Raw genomic sequence first — 15,244 nt, forward strand, 5'->3', positions numbered from 1 at the left:
GTAGCTCTGCTAGCTGCTCTGCACCCTCAGTGTCACTTTGCTCCCGAGGCAAATCCGCCCTTGAGCTTGCGTTGTCCTCCTCATTGCGCTGTCCTCTTCATCTCGCAGCAGTCCAGCCTTTCGGAACCCGTTGGTGATGGTGGATTCTTTCACACTGCTCCGCGCTGTTAGGATCCACTGGCAGACTTGAGAAAAAGCTGCTCTTCTCATGCAGCGTGTCTACGTTGCTCATAGCTCTGAATAGCATTTACGGCTAACTGGCTTGGCCAGTTGCTGCTAGCACAACAGCTATTCAGAGCTATAAGCAACAACAGTTATTGCCTCATTGCTTTTCGTTTGGTAGCCGTGAGAGACCTTAGTCTGTAATGCAAGTATGTCTGCATGAAAAGATGTACAAAGATATATTATATATTTGCGAATGCCAATCGCGGTTAGCATTTCCCCATTGGCCGTAATGTTAAAATTAGCTTAGAAGCTAGCGAGTCGGACATGTACTGTTCAAAGCATCTTGCCGTTCAACCTTTTTTGTTGACAGTCCTAGTGAGAGGTAGGTCAAGGGTACTTCATCCACATTGTAGTGACCCTGTCAGTAACAGCTGGTGCAGAGGGGTTGCTGGTAGCAACTGTTCTGTGTCGGGAGCTAGTAAATGTTGTGTTAGACCGGAACCGGAAGTTGCGGTTGTTGTTGTGGCGGAGAAAAAAAGCTACGGAAAAATCCGTATATAAATCCCACCGGACTATAAGCCGACGCCTCAAAGCGTGGGGTAAAAAGTAGCGGCTTATAGTCCGAAAAGTACGGTAAATCTGAAAAATAAAACTTCCAAAACTTTCCACGAACTGTCTGTTTGAGTTCATAGAGGACTATTTTAGAGGAAGATCTTAAGTATCAAATACAACCTTTCATTATTAAAGACTACTTTATTACTCTGTCGTATTTTTTTTAACTAAGCAACCAATCCACTTCCTGTTTACACCGTCACAGTGTACGTTAATGGTCACGTGCTGTCCGTCTTCAAAGGCTGCCGTGTGGATGCAGATCAACTCCAAAATGATGCTGAAACGCCCGTGTGGACGGAGATCATTTCTATTTGAAAAATCTGCTTCAAAATATAAAAGGAGTAGTATAGATGCAGCCATAGTCATTTAATATTATGTTACTTTATAATTTCAGTATCTATGTCAGCTAATGTGCTGCTACAGTATTACTATCTGTAATTTAACTTAATTTGTATCCACGCTGACGGACCTTTGGATCTTTGCACCTTTATACTATTCTAATAAATAATTAAAGTGAGCATTACGGGGAAACTACTTTAAAGAATGAACTTTTCCTGAACTTCTCGGATATGTCTGCTTGGTAGTTTGTTTATGCAACGGTTGCTGTGAGTGGATATCTTTTGTTTTATTATTCTCTTTTTATTGATGGAAAAGCAAAACATTTTATTGTCTCCAAACACATATACATAAACTCATCTGTATACCAATACACTTATCTCCACATTTACCCTTCAATCAATCATTCAGATTAAACAAAGAAACAAAAAGCATATTACTGCTGGTGAGGCTCTGGTTTCCGGGACATGAGACATATGGTTCGACCAGGAACCCGAAAAAATCTACATTGAGCCGCCGCCCTATGGGCCACCGCTCGAAGGGATATGCGGAAGGGTGATTGGGTAAAAGGGCTAAAGGGGATTCTTTCCTGTGTGAGTTTTCATGTGTACCTTTAGACCTCTGTTGCTCTTAAATCTGTCATCACAAACTGAGCAGCTGAAAGGTTTCTCTCTTGTGTGAGTTTTCATGTGTGTCTGTAAAATATGTTTACGTGCAAAAGATTTTTTGCAAACTGAGCAGCTGTAAGGTTTCTCTCCTGTGTGGATTCTCATGTGTGTCTTTAAATCTCCATTCTGTGCAAAAGAATTCTTGCAAACTGAGCAGCTGAAAGGTTTCTCTCCTGTGTGGATTCTCATGTGCATCTGCAAAACATGTTTCTGTGTAAAAGATTTCTCACATACTGAGCAGCTGAAAGGTTTCTCTCCTGTGTGGATTCTCATGTGTCTCTTCAGATTTCCACTTATAATGAAACCTTGATCACAAACTGAGCAGCTGAAAGGTTTCTCTCCTGTGTGGATTCTCATGTGTGCCTGTAAAACATGTTTCTGTGTAAAAGATTTCTCACATAATGAGCATCTGAAAGGTTTCTCTCCTGTGTGGATTCTCATGTGTGTCTTCAGACTTACTCTGGTGCCAAATGTTTTCTCACACTCAGAGCATCTAAAAGGTTTCTCACCAGCACTACATCTTGAATCACGGACACAGACTTTTTCAGGTTTCAAAGAGTTTAAACCTGACTGAGGTTCTCTGGTCTCCTTCCAGTCATCAGGTTCAGAAGAGTCTCCAATCTTGTCATCAGTATCTGGTTCTGGATGTCTATCTGGATCTAAGTTCCTGTCTGGTTCTGGTCCTCCACAGTCCTCTCCATCAGCTTCTATTTCCATCTGTTCAGTTTGTCTTTGATGAAGCTCTGAGGACTGAGCCTCCTCTTCATCATCTTCAGTCTTCACAGGAGTGAATGAGAACTTGACATCAGCCTCCTCCAGCCCTTGAAGCTGCTCTCCCTCCTGACTGTTCCAGAGTTCCTCCTGTTCCTCTTTAATGTGTGGGGGCTCTGGGTCCTCCTGTTCCTCTTTAATTCGTGGGGGCTCTGGGTCCTCCTGGTCCTCTTTAATTTGTGGGGGCTCTGGGTCCTCCTGTTCCTCTTTAATGTGTGGGGGCTCTGGGTCCTCCTGTTCCTCTTTAATTCGTGGGGGCTCTGGGTCCTCCTGGTCCTCTTTAATTTGTGGGGGCTCTGGGTCCTCCTGTTCCTCTTTAATGTGTGGGGGCTCTGGGTCTTCCTGTTCCTCTTTAATGTGTGGGGGCCCTCGGTCCTCCTGGTCCAGACTGGAGCTCCACTCCTGCTGCTCAGGGGGAACCTCTTCTCTAACCACCAAAAGCTGCTGGACTTCTGCAGGAAAACAGTAAACACATACAGGGACGTTACAAAGACATTTTAGTGTTGAGCAAATAGTCTCCTGTACGTACACTTATTTATACCTGTCATCATGTGGTGTACTTTGAAAATACATGCTTAGTGACGACCTGTAATATTGGCGTCTATATTTCAGTCAGGAACACCCTCGTCATAGATTTGAACCATTTATTGCAACAAATGGAAATACAGTTCAACTTGGCGATGATGGCTCCGCTCTTTGAATGCTCCCCGGATAAGCCAGCAGCTACCAAGCTAAGACAAGGAGCACCGAGCAATAACCCCCACGGGTTTACAGGAATGAGCCAGAAGTACATTTTTGAAATACATTTCATCTATTTCCAGAAGATTAACTAAAAAAGGGGTGGAGGCTGGGATGGAGGAGGCGAAGCTTTGCCAGCGGTGCGGTCTGTAACAGCGTAGATGTAGAATGAATCAGTGAGGAGGGAGTCATATTTACTAGAAAAAGCATTTCCTGCTGAAAATGCGTTGGAATGCTGAAAACTGAAATTAATCGCAAAAACATTGCTGAAAATAGATATCCAATTCAAAAACAAATTGCAAAAAGCTTAATCATTCAAAAAGTTTAAAGATTACAAATATGAAGTCATATCACACCTCTCCTGAAAGAGCTGAACATTTTGATATTTGAACAGTTTCTGTGGCTTAAAAAAATTCATCAGTGGTGATATTTGTAGTAGTATAAGTTGTAGTAGAAGTATTATTAGAATAACTATTAGTAGTAGTCGTAGTGGTGATATTTGTAGTAGTCGAAGTATTATTAGTTGAAGTATTAGTAGCATTCGAATAACTACTAGTAGTAGTAGTAGTGATATTTGTAGTAGTAGTAGAAGTTGTAGAAGTATTATTAGTAGTAGAAGTATTAGCCATTCGAAGAAGTAGTAGAAGACGTAGTATCAGTAGTCATAGTAATAGCTGTAGTATTGGTCGTAGTATTTAATATCACACTAGTAGTAGTAGTAGTAATAGTAATGGCAGTAGAAGATGTAGCAGTAGTAGTACTAGTAGCAGTCGTACTAATAGCTGTAGTAGTATTACTACTTTTAGTAGCATGAATAGCAGTAGTAGTAGTAGCAGTTGTCGTATAAGTAATAGTAGTGGTAGTAATAGCAGTAGTGGTAGTAATAATATTGATGTAGCAGCAGTAGCAGTAGTAGTAATAGTAGCAACAGCAAAAGTTATAGTAGAAGTAGCAGTAGTAGTAATACTATATTAGCAGCAGCAGTTGTAGTTGTCGCAGTATTAGTAAGAGCATTCATTTTTTTAACAAAAAAACCTAATTTTGAGCTTGTTTAAATACAGTTAATCCATGGGGCTTTTATTTTGAAAGGGTGGTGCTGGGTGGGGGAGGGAGGGGGAGAGGAGACATAATCATAATGTCTGACACACATAAGCAGAGGTTATTAAATGCCTGGCTTCATCACAAGCATTTCAATTACAATTCACTCTTTGGGGCTTTTATTTTGAAATGGGGTGTGTGTGTGGGGGGGGGTCCTCTAAAAGTCTCTAAGACCTGAATGACTGTATAAGAGAGAGAGAGAGAGAGAGAGAGAGAGAGAGAGAGAGAGAGAGAGAGAGAGAGAGAGAGAGAGAGAGAGAGAGAGAGAGAGAGAGAGAGAGAGCATGTGTGGGGAAACACCTCTCAAACAAATCATCAAAACTCCCATAACCGTAGCTCCTATTGCTCCGATATTAATCATTGGAGGGAGGATGACTTGAGAAACAGATCCTGTAAAAATTGTGTCTGTAGTGTAAAAAATGTGGCTTACCTGGCGATCTACAAATGGAGTACCGTGTTCTGTGGAAGCTGTTTTTGAAGCAAAATTTAACATTGGTCTCTATGGAGCAGAAAGTTGGTTTTCCTCTCAATTAACAGCTTCTGTGTCAAATGTGTAAATCTGTGGGATTCCGCAGTCATTTTTCTACGAAAGGACAAGATTAGCTACTTCTACATCCAGAAATTATGCATGAAGAGTGAAGATTGTGGACACAGTGGCAAAATACAAATGTTTTTTTCACAAGAATCTCAAGCTGCTCTTCACTCTAGCGGTGACATCACGCACTCTAAACTGCGCAATACACACTCATTATAAAGTCAGAAAAGGGCTGAAAAATCATTAAAGTTAAATTGCTGCAGTTCAAAAAGTTTAAAAGATATCAAAAAGCTGAATCATGTGGCAATAGTTAAGGGTTTTTCTCAACCTTTGAAAGTTGAAATGGTGTCTGTAGCTGAAAGTATGAGGAAGTTGAAGGATTTGAAAGTTGAAGAAGTTTAAGAGGATTTGAAAATATTCTCCATAGAGATCCCATTGAAAATAAAAAGCTTAATAATTCAAAAAGTTTAAAGGTTAGAAATATGAAAAGTCATAGCACCCCTCTGGTGAGAGCTGAACATTTTGATAGTTGAATGGTTTCTGTAGCTTAAAATATTAAGGAGAAGAAGAGGTGGGACGGAAGAAATAGAAGTTGAATAAAGATTCAGCATTCCAACAATAAAAATTCGAAGAACAATAGTTGGAATGCTTAACAGCATTCCAACAAAAACCTCCTTGAAGTGAGAGTGGGCTGTGATTGGTGTGTGGCCGATTGGAAGCTACGATTCGATCGGCTGGCTGTCAGCTGGTTACAGCTGGGGACGTATGACTTCCGTGTCCTGCATGAACTTAAGCAAAGCTTCATATATTGCGACGTCTTCGTGCAGTAGCAGCCACACTGTCAAAATGTCCTGCAAAATTGTCGAGTTCATTCTATCATTGATCAGGTTGTATTCACTGATTTATATCCAACCGTTTGGTACCATTCTGCAGCTGAGACAGTCCATATTTAAAATATAGAAGAAATAAATAGACTATGCAAGCAACTAGTATTCATTCTGTAAATTAAGGTTAAATGTTGTAATCAACTCTTATGTGACCATGAACATATCAAAGAGAACAAACTTGTACTTTAAGTGTAAATATTTTCTGTTATCTAGAAGCTGAGAGAACAGATCAGAAGAAAAAGATTCATTGAATCAACAGTCTCACTCCAAACTACATTAAAAGTTATCAGCCGGAGGATGAACAGTGTTTGAGAACTGAGAGAAGAAATAAAATGAACCCACGTGCTCTTTGTATCCGGACTTCAGGGTTTAAAACACCGTCCAGTTTCCGTTGTTGCTCGTTCTCCTCTTTTGAACGATAAAGTTCCTCCTCGTACTCTGCTATCGTTCCTTCAAACAGACCAAATATCTCTTCAGCAGCCGCAGTTAGTCGCTGGTTGACTAAATATCTCAGCATTTGGACTTTAGACATTTTCACTAAACCACAGAAACTTTTCCTCCAGACAAACTCCGTTAAAACTGTTTGCTCACTCTGACCTGCGCTGGGTTACTCTGTTACGTTCGGGTCCGTCTACTTCCTGCTAGCATGCTAACTTCATTAGCTCCGTAGGACACCAGGAAACAATCCACCAGACAAACTCTGTTAAAAACACCGTTTACTCTCCATTAAACTCTGACTAACGCTGTGTTGACAACTTCCATCCTCGTCGGTCTGTTTCCAGCTAGCATGCTAAGCTAACTTCAATAGCTTTGTAGGCTACCGGGAGATGAGTCTTCTGCTTCTTCTTCTTCTGCTTCTTCGAGTTTAATGGCACACTACAAACCACAGTTTAAGGTACATACCGCCACCTACTGGCCCGGAGTGTGTGAAATATATCAGTGCTTTGGTTTTCTGAACAGTTTTTTAAAGTATAATTTTTGAAAACTTTATTTCAAACTTTCAACTTAACTTTTTATATATTTTCAATTTACAGAATCTTATTGCGATCAACAAATTAAACAAAATGATATAAGTCATGGATGACTTAAATATACATACATATATTTACTTTGACTTATTTTTATTTAATTTTGAGTTTTTCACTTTCATTTCGTGCCTCATTCAGTTGTATGATGCAACATAGCACGAAACAAGCACAGAAAGAATCCAAACTGTAAAGACAGTTAATGCAGAAAAAGAGATAAATCAATTAAAAACAAAGATTCTTGAAGCACTATCAGTTTGTCCACTTATTAGGATACTCATTTTTCTTATCTGACAGAAGAACACTGAGTGTGGAGGTTGATTATTCTCTGAAAGGTTGGAATGCACTGTTAAAATGTCTGTTAAAAAATCCTATGACACTCATTAAACTCCTCTCTTACACTTTACATTTTGTGGCTAGATGTGTTTTGATCAGGGTGAGGGTGTTTCTGGGATGCCAGAAGTTATTGAAACGTCTCATTCAAAAGCATTGGCCTCCAAAGATGGTTTCTCAGAGCAAACGTATATTGAATTAAGCCCACTATTCATTCATGCTCATGCAAAATGTTCATGTTGGGATTACAGTGACTTTGAGGACACAATTAGATCAAAACAACACAGACAATGCAAGTCAAGATCAAAAACTATTTTATGAGTAGAAAGAAAACCTCAGCCGAAGCACTTTATTCAGCAACCTCTTTTCCCTGTGAAAACAGAAAACAATGATGACATAAAGTGCATATGCATCTACATACACATCATACTCTGTAATAGTTTTGTCTGTCGTTAATTTTCTGAAGTTTGAGGCTATATCGTAACTTTTTTCAGTCATGACTTAAGTGTTACGTGATTTACATTAAAATAGTTGGAATTTCAATCGATTTCATTTTCATCAAGCTGAATGTTAGTTACCTTGCCAGAGTCACGGCTCTTTGCTCTCAGCTTGTTGACCTGGGACTCTGCAATGTCAGCACGCTCCTCAGCCTCCTCCAGCTCATGCTGGACCTTCCTGCACTTGGACAGATGAACGTTGGCTTGCTCTTCCTAAAAAAAGACAGAGATTGACATAAAGGTCAAACAAATCTGCCATAATATCAAGTTTCCATTGTTTAAAAAAGAAATATGTTATCCTTACCGCTTCCTCAGACTGCCTCTTGTAGGCCTTCACCTTGAGTTGCAATTTGTCAACCAGATCCTGCAGCCTGGAGCCATTTTTCTTGTCCTCTTCAGTCTGTAATAGACAATGTAGATGTGCAAGTTGAAATGTCTTTAATGGTAAGTATATTGGATAATTTTGTCCTGCACATTTTAACTGTCAAAGTGCCTGTACCTGGTAGGTGAGCTCCTTCACTCTCCTCTCATATTTGCGGACACCCTTAACAGCATCTACTCCACGTCTTTGCTCAGCCTCAACCTCTGTCTCCAGCTCACGCACCTTCAAAACACAATAAGAAAATAAGTAAGTTTCCATGTTGTTTCAATGTCTTGCTTCAGCTTTGTAAACCTTAACATGACTTTCTTACCCTAGACTCAAGTTTCTGGAGCTGCTTCTTGCCACCCTTCATGGCCAGGTTCTCAGCCTCATCCAGGCGGTGCTGCAGGTCCTTGACACCAACCTCCAGGTTCTTCTTCATCCTCTCCAGGTGAGCACTAGTGTCCTGCTCCTTCTTCAGCTCTTCAGCCATCATAGCAGCCTAGAGGAGACAGCATAACATGTTATTTAGCAACATCTTAAAAAAACACATTGGAGTTAAAGTAAGAACAAAGTTTAAACCTACATCAGTGATGGCCTTCTTGGCCTTCTCCTCTGCATTCCTCGCTTCCTGAACAGTGTCATCCACTTCACCCTGGACCTGGACCAGATCAGCCTCAAGCTTCTTCTTGGTGTTCATGAGGCTTGTGTTCTAAAAGATAAAATGATTTACTCAGTTAAATCATCACGTCTGATTTTTACATTACAGTAAATCTCATCATTGAATTATTGCAGAAATTCAAGGAGTTTGTTCACCTGAGAGTGCAGAAGTCCAACACGCTCACTGGCGTCCACCAGCTCCTGCTCTGCAATTTTGCGGCTTCTCTCTGTCTGCTCCAGAGCAGCTCTAAGTTCCTCAATTTCAGCAGTCATGAGACCGTTCCTGCGTTCCACCATGGCAGCTTGTTCCTTGAAGTCTTCCTGGGCTCTAAGAGCGTCATCAAGGTGCAGTTGTGCATCCTAGTGAAAGAATATCATGAAAATATTCCCATGAATGCCAAAATGTCCCTGTACTGACCGTAGACTGTGGAACAACTCTGTGTCTTACAATACCTTAAACTGTGCCTGCACATTCCTCAGCTGCTTCTGGGACTCAGCAGCCTGGCGATTGGCGTGGCTCAGCTGGACCTCCATCTCATTCAGGTCTCCCTCCATCTTCTTCTTGATCCTCAGGGCATCGTTCCTGCTCCTGACCTCAGAGTCCAGAGTGCTCTGCATGGAGTCAATCACTCTCTGGCTGTTCCTCTTGATCTGCTCCATCTCCTCATCTTTCTCTGCCAGCTTCCTGTCCACCTCACCCTTGATCTGGTTGAGCTCCAACTGGACACGCAGGATCTTAGACTCTTCGTGTTCCAGAGTTCCCTGACGATATCAAAGAATGAAATATTCATCACTGCCTTCAATCCATTTATGCTTTTTGTTACTATTTGCAAATTGTTTCAGAAGATCTCTCCAGGAATAAAATATGTACCTCAGCCTCTTCAAGAGCTGTCTGGATCTCACACTTCTCTGTCTCCAGCTGCTTCTTGGACTTCTCCAGCTCATGGATGCTCTTGCCAGTCTCACCAATCTGTTCAGTCAGATCTGAGATCTCCTCTGCAGATAGATACATTTGTTCAATATTGTTAAGCCTTGAAGTGTAAATATAAATACTGTATTCTAACACATACACATGTTGAATACAATGAACATTTTACATTATGTTGAACTCACGTTGCAGGTTCTTGTTTTCACGCTTCATGGTTTCCAGGTGATCCAGAGTTTCCTCATAAGAGTTCTTCATCTTGAACAGCTCAGTGCTGAGAGAACGAGCCTCCTTCTGTGCTCCCTCAAGCTCTGCCTGACCCTCCTCATACTTCTGTTTCCACTCTGCCAACACCTGAATAGCACAATTACTACAGTTCAGTTGGTTGTGTAGCACTATATATATATATATATATATCTATATATAGACATATCTATATCTATCTCTATCTCTAGAGATAGATAGATAGATAGATAGATAGATAGATAGATAGATAGATAGATAGATAGATAGATAGATAGATAGATAGATAGATAGATAGATATAGTATGGCTTGGCCACACAAAGTAAACAATGCTACCTTGTCAAAGTTCCTCTGCTGTTGGCCATCTCCACATCAATCATGAGGTCCTCCACCTCACTCTGGAGCCTCTGTTTGGTTTTCTCAAGAGAAGCACACTTGGAATTCACTGCCTCAATCTGCTCCTCAGCCTCCTGAAGGCGCTGGGCAAGCTTTTTCCTGTTTGAAAAATGTAGAATTTGTCTCTCAGTGAAATACAAATCGTAAAAAATAATGTCAGATATTTATGCATGTATGAAATGTTACTCACTTGGATTCCTCAAGCTCCTCAGTGCGCTGAATAGCATCAGTCTCATACTTAGATCTCCACTGAGCCACCTCACTGTTGGCCTTGGACATTCCACGCTGCAGCTCAGCCTTGGCCTCCTGCTCCTCCTCAAACTGCTCCCTCAGCAGATCACAGTCATGGCGAGCTGATTGCAGTCCATGGGCAAGAGCATTCTTGGCCTGTTTATAAAATTGATTCATGAATTTACAAAATTTCTAAATTCCAACTGATAATTCCAATGTACACTTACTTAATGGTTTCTTACCTTAACCTCCTCTTCAATCTGTCTCTTCATTTCCTCAATCTGCTGTGTGAAGGCCTGTTTGCCTCTGGTCAGCTGGGAGACAAGCGATTCTTTCTCTTCAATTTGACGGCTGAACTCACCTTGTGTGAAAAATATCATGATACATCAGTTCATCTTACGTTTCTCAATAACATGCACAACAAAACCGTCAATGATAACTTGTAGATACCATTTTCTGTCAGGAGACGGGCTTTCTGTGCAAACGCTCTCTGACTCAGCTTTCATACGCTTCAAACACGAGGCACGACAAACCAACAACTTTGGCTGCGTTTAGCCATCCACATTCCCCGCAGATCTCGATAACCATCCTCCGTCAACTCCGAAGCTGTTCTGCCCCCGCCTTCCAAACAGCCCAGGGGCGGAGATCCCGATTTCAGAATCCCATCCTTCGACCCTAATCCTCTCAATTCTTCACCCACGCCGCTCTCCAGGCGCTCGAACGACCGCTGAAACCACCGTGACCCTCATTCACCATTCTGAGGCCCCGACAGTCTCTATATATCCCACTTCTCCGAGCGGACAGTCTCTATCATCCAATGCAACATTCCTTTACATAAGTCTGTTAAAAGCGCAACTTTCCAAACTATTCAAGCACCCGTAGCACAACACCTCTCTCGCTCTCCGAGCCTCCAGAGCATTTCCGGGTTCCCGGCGCCACGTCAGGCGCGCGCCAATGACGCATCACACGGCGGAAGAAGCCCACCCATCTACATCAGTCCCTCCAGAGGGCCAGGTTGTATGGAGTGGTCTCGTGTGACGTCACAGTTTAGCTGTCGGCCATGTTGGAGTACATGTTGGAGTACACACAGCCACTGGCATGCACGGCTGAGTCGCAGAACCTATCGATCATGGTGAACTTTTGTGCTGTCTTTGGTTGTGGCAGCAGAGCTGATAGAGACAAGAAATCATTCTTTGGTTTGCCAGCGGTCATTACACATCAAGGAAATTACACGACGGAGCTATCCAAGCGACGTCGCCAGAAATGGCTGTCGCGCATCTCTCGAGATATAAAGGAATCGAATTTGGGGTACACTCGAGTATGTGCGGATCACTTTATAAGTGGTCAGTGATTTTATTTGCAAATTCGTTTGTGAACAGTATTTAATAAAGGAAATATAAATTAAACATGGACATGAGAAGGTTACCGAAGCTTCATCGGCCCGTGACAGCAGTCGGTGCCAGAGACGTGTCGAGCGTGTACAACAGGCGAAACACATAGATGCAGCCTCAGCATTGCTTGATATGAGTTTAACGTCGTATCATGTATATATATATATGTGTATATATATATATATATGTGTGGGGGGGGATGAAGTTAGGAGTTAGTTGAAAGTGAATTCCTACACACACGCACACAATGACATGCACGTACAATGTAAACAAACACACGTGTCTGTTTGCGCTGAGTAAACATTGAATATTGCTAAATATCGGACCAGATCTGTATATATTTACCCTTCCAATGACGAGATGAGAATTCTCGACGACCGTTGCTTTGACGTCTCGGACCCATCCACTGACAAACTGATTATAAGCGTCGAGCCCTTTGTAGCACTCCAGCTCGTCTTTCGTGTAAGGACTCGGGGTGTTCACGAGATACGCGTAGATGTTGGCGTAGTTTACCGATGGAAGACAAGTAGGATCGGCACTGAAACGATCTGCACTCATCGTATAAGGATCCAAGTTACCAATAACCTTCAATTTGGCAAGGTAGCGAACCTTTGATGCACTATCCAGTGATTCAAAGTATGGTATTTTCGCCGCACTTCCTTGTTTACTCGCCGCCATGGAGGATCTGTATGTACTCCAACATGGCCGACCGACCTGGTAACTAAGGAGATCGTGACGTCAGTGAGACCACTCCATAGGAGTGGTCTCGTGTGACGTCACAGTTTAGCTGTCGGCCATGTTGGAGTACATGTTGGAGTACACACAGCCACTGGCATGCACGGCTGAGTCGCAGAACCTATCGATCATGGTGAACTTTTGTGCTGTCTTTGGTTGTGGCAGCAGAGCTGATAGAGACAAGAAATCATTCTTTGGTTTGCCAGCGGTCATTACACATCAAGGAAATTACACGACGGAGCTATCCAAGCGACGTCGCCAGAAATGGCTGTCGCGCATCTCTCGAGATATAAAGGAATCGAATTTGGGGTACACTCGAGTATGTGCGGATCACTTTATAAGTGGTCAGTGATTTTATTTGCAAATTCGTTTGTGAACAGTATTTAATAAAGGAAATATAAATTAAACATGGACATGAGAAGGTTACCGAAGCTTCATCGGCCCGTGACAGCAGTCGGTGCCAGAGACGTGTCGAGCGTGTACAACAGGCGAAACACATAGATGCAGCCTCAGCATTGCTTGATATGAGTTTAACGTCGTATCATGTATATATATATATGTGTATATATATATATATATGTGTGGGGGGGGATGAAGTTAGGAGTTAGTTGAAAGTGAATTCCTACACACACGCACACAATGACATGCACGTACAATGTAAACAAACACACGTGTCTGTTTGCGCTGAGTAAACATTGAATATTGCTAAATATCGGACCAGATCTGTATATATTTACCCTTCCAATGACGAGATGAGAATTCTCGACGACCGTTGCTTTGACGTCTCGGACCCATCCACTGACAAACTGATTATAAGCGTCGAGCCCTTTGTAGCACTCCAGCTCGTCTTTCGTGTAAGGACTCGGGGTGTTCACGAGATACGCGTAGATGTTGGCGTAGTTTACCGATGGAAGACAAGTAGGATCGGCACTGAAACGATCTGCACTCATCGTATAAGGATCCAAGTTACCAATAACCTTCAATTTGGCAAGGTAGCGAACCTTTGATGCACTATCCAGTGATTCAAAGTATGGTATTTTCGCCGCACTTCCTTGTTTACTCGCCGCCATGGAGGATCTGTATGTACTCCAACATGGCCGACCGACCTGGTAACTAAGGAGATCGTGACGTCAGTGAGACCACTCCATACTCTAGGTACCAAGGCTATGAATCGATCCTCTTCAAGACGAGCCACAATTATATATCTGTCAAACTGCACGCGGGAGTCAGAGATACGGCTTTCAGTAGGGCGTGTTTTAGCGTAAGTTAGGCTGCTGCTTCCAGTCTGCTGTTGGCCTCGACTTAAATGTGTTTAGAGAAGGGCAGTCAACTGCGTTCTGCCTTAAGTTGTCCCATGCCACACTGACTCTGGCCGTCAAGCTCCCACCGTGCCAGAGACAACTCCTGGCAATGTTTTTCCCCCTAACTTCACGATTAACCCAGGCACGTCCATCCCTCCATCCTGGCATCCTTCTTCTTCTTTAAATTAGATTGGCGGGTCGCAACTAACTTGTATAGGTGCATACCGCCACCTACTGTACCGGAGTGTGCAGTTTCAGGGTAACCTTTTCTTCACTGTTTCCACCTAAATCCTGCGGTCTAATCCCGTTTCTTTAAGAAATCGCAACAGTGCTCTGCAGCACTCTCGCCATTCTCCGTCCACTGCCAGAACTCCCTCCAAACTCCACTTCCGTCCCAACTGACATATTTTTTGTTTCAAGATGTTCCTGTCTGAATTGTATCTTTGAATTTCAGGATAACATGTTCCACGTCTTCAGTAACATTACAAATAGTGCACTTATCCGAGTCCAGTTTTGCCATTAAATACAGCGTTGAGTTACGTCCTGTATGTCCGAACCTTAACCTTGATATTATGAGCTCCTCTCTTCTATACTTCCCTTTGTATGTCTTCACATTTATGGATTTATGAATGTTATAATAATGTCTTCCTTTGTTATCGTTGTCCCACTTCTTCTGCCATAACTCCCGTCCTGCCTCTCTTATTAATGCTTTAGCTTCCCCCTTTCCAAAAGGAATTTTCAATATCTCCTCTTCTTTTAGTGTTAGTGCTCTCTTTGCAATCATATCTGCTCTCTCATTACCCTCCACACCTACATGAGCAGGAACCCAGCAAAATTGAGCATTAATTCCCAGTCTTTGAAGTCTCAACATTATCAGAGATATTTCCATCACTAAATCCTCTAATTGTTTGTTTTGTCTTCAGGCTGTTTAAAGCTGCAGCAGAATCTGAACAGATGAGCACTCTCTCAGGCCTGACCTCTTCGACCCATTGCAGTCCCAAGATTATTGCAATCATTTCAGCTGTAAAGACAGACAATCTGTCATTAATTCGTTTGCATATTGTCACACTAAATTCTGGTATGAATACCCCTGATCCCACGTGTCCATTCCCGTTATCTTTAGATCCATCTGTATAAATCTGCATATAGTTATAATAATTATTATTGATGTATACTTGAGTCTGATGTCCAATGTCATACAATTTTCTTTCCATCCATTTCTTCCTCTCTTCTATGAGTGTTAAATCCACATTGTGCACTGGTAGTATCCACGGAGGAACATTTCCCCATATTACATTGGGCCCATACTCCAACCCAGTTAACCCGTATTCTTTG

The 15,244-nt window shown here is 42.2% G+C and overlaps 1 pseudogene across 1 annotated transcript; it reads right to left on the reverse strand.

Moving 5' to 3' along the window:
• Positions 1-7,479: 7,479 nt before the first annotated feature.
• LOC306792614 lies at positions 7,480-11,238 on the reverse strand (annotated as a pseudogene). The gene is made up of 15 exons (XR_013773178.1): positions 11,179-11,238; positions 10,933-10,981; positions 10,725-10,843; positions 10,442-10,638; positions 10,192-10,350; positions 9,800-9,965; positions 9,558-9,682; positions 9,140-9,448; positions 8,843-9,046; positions 8,613-8,738; positions 8,358-8,528; positions 8,165-8,269; positions 7,970-8,065; positions 7,747-7,878; positions 7,480-7,538 (listed from the first exon to the last, which is right to left on the reverse strand). The product of XR_013773178.1 is annotated as an uncharacterized misc_RNA (transcript).
• Positions 11,239-15,244: the final 4,006 nt, after the last annotated feature.

The sequence above is a fragment of the Melanostigma gelatinosum genome (assembly GCF_949748355.1).
Source record: "Melanostigma gelatinosum genome assembly, chromosome: 1".
Taxonomy (NCBI): Eukaryota; Metazoa; Chordata; class Actinopteri; order Perciformes; family Zoarcidae; genus Melanostigma; species Melanostigma gelatinosum.